This window comes from Nicotiana attenuata, unplaced genomic scaffold (genome assembly GCF_001879085.1).
Source record: "Nicotiana attenuata strain UT unplaced genomic scaffold, NIATTr2, whole genome shotgun sequence".
Taxonomy (NCBI): domain Eukaryota; kingdom Viridiplantae; phylum Streptophyta; class Magnoliopsida; order Solanales; family Solanaceae; genus Nicotiana; species Nicotiana attenuata.
The window spans coordinates 12,276-14,131 of record NW_017674234.1 but is presented as its reverse complement, the minus strand read 5'-3'; the positions used below and the strand labels follow the sequence as shown (position 1 = coordinate 14,131).

Sequence of the window (1,856 nt, the reverse complement as noted above, 5' to 3'; positions counted from 1 at the left end):
TTAAGAACAAATCAAAAATAGTAGTTTCGGATCTTGACCGCTTTACGAGTAACTTGAGACAATAATTAATAACTAGTATTAATCGCCTTCTAAGAATATCACAAAGGAATCAATAATATCACAATAAAGAAGTTATCTTACTACCTTGAACTATGAACTAGTAAAGGTTGAAAGATAAATCTCAAAGCATAAGTAACAAAGGTTCAAAGAACTCTCAAAGTATAATATTATTAATTAATAATGAAGTACCATAATGAATGAAAAGAACTCCTATTTATAGGAGTAAAAGAATCCTTAAAACTAGGTAGGGTGGCTGGCCAAAACAAACCCTAACTTGGAGGCTAAGCTAAATACTAGAAAACCTAATAAAAGCTAATAAAAATAAGAGGGTGGGCGGCCAAATCCCTTAGGGGCGGATTTGGGCCTTAAAACTACTAGTTTGGGCCATTGGTTTGGACTCCAATTGGGCTCCTTTTGAAACTTCCCCTTTTGGACCTCTTTTAAGCTCTTCTGGGGTGCCCTTTTGGTGGACTTCAAGAGCTCATGTTGGGACCCAATCTTCCTCCTCTTGGACTTCAATTTGGGACACCAAATAATTGTAAAACTTGGACAATTCATCTCCTTTGATCTTGAGCTCTTCCTCTACGATTAAAAGCTTTTTTATTTTCCATTGAAGTCCAGCAACCTTTATCTGCAATTCTTTAGCTTGAGATCTTGTAAATGGCCTTATTGGAGCTTCCAAAACTCTGTCATTGTCCTTGATGCTATCAAAACATAGATGACAAACTCAAAACATTTAAGCAAACAAGTCATGCCTTTTAATCATGGAGTAAAACTGGAAATATTATGAGATAAAAATGGACATTTGCATTAACGAAGAAAATACAGAGTTATAATTTTGGCTGGAACAACTGGACAACGACTGAGACCTTTAAACAGTGACCTTGCAGGAGCCTTGAACGGAATGGATAACCTCGAACGGACTCGCCGGACAACAACTTCAATTCAACCACTCGCTTCCCCTTTAATGTTGTTGCTTTATGTCAAAGAAGAAGGGTTGTTTCGTTGGAGCTTTTAGCTAGTTTTCATGGCTGTTTTGGGATGATTTAGAGGTGTTTTAGAGCTGAGTTCGAGATGATTAATGGAAGGTATTCATGGCTGCGTTTTCATGGAGTTTCAGCCTGTTTTCAGGTCGCTTTTAGGTGGTTATGGACCGTTTTTCAGCTTCGTTTTCTTTCTTACGAGTTGCTGCGCCGGACCTAAACCTCTAGGGTTGTTAGCCTTCTAAGTCGTCCCTCCTTTTCTATTCACAATCATCTCTGTCCCTAATCTAATGTGTACGCCCAATATATATATAGAATGTGTGTGAAGAGTGATGAATGGAGGAGTGGGCAACAAGACGTGAGGGACGGGATGATCGCGTGTGTGTGCGCGCGCAATGTGAGGTGAATGACGTGAAAGGTGGGGAAGTTAGGGGGATTCGATTAAGATGAGGTATATTAGAGAGTTAGTTGTGGATGAAAATATATTTCTTTAGATTTTCTGTTCTTATTCCTTTTGAAAGCAAAACTCAAGACTAGTTAATCAAAAGTAAAAAAAAAACCTATTTATACTGGCATCAACAAGAAACTACTCGACAATTACCATTGCTAATAGCCTGTTTGGCCAAACTGCAAAAATCAGCTTATTTTGAGAAGTGTTTTTTTTCAAAAGTGCTTTTCTCAAAACTACTTTTGGCAAGAAGCAGTTTGTGTTTGACTAATTAGTTTGAAAAGCACTTCTGAGCAGCAATTAGTGTTTGGCCAAGCTTTAAAAAACTGCTTCTAAGTGTATTTTTCTCAAAAGTGCTTCTCAAA

At 37.7% G+C, this 1,856-nt stretch overlaps 1 long non-coding RNA gene across 1 annotated transcript; it reads right to left on the bottom strand.

Moving 5' to 3' along the window:
• Window positions 1-204: 204 nt before the first annotated feature.
• LOC109218254 lies at window positions 205-1,455 on the bottom strand. The gene is made up of 2 exons (XR_002066738.1): window positions 930-1,455; window positions 205-764 (listed from the first exon to the last, which is right to left on the bottom strand). It is a non-coding gene; the product is annotated as an uncharacterized LOC109218254 (long non-coding RNA).
• Window positions 1,456-1,856: the final 401 nt, after the last annotated feature.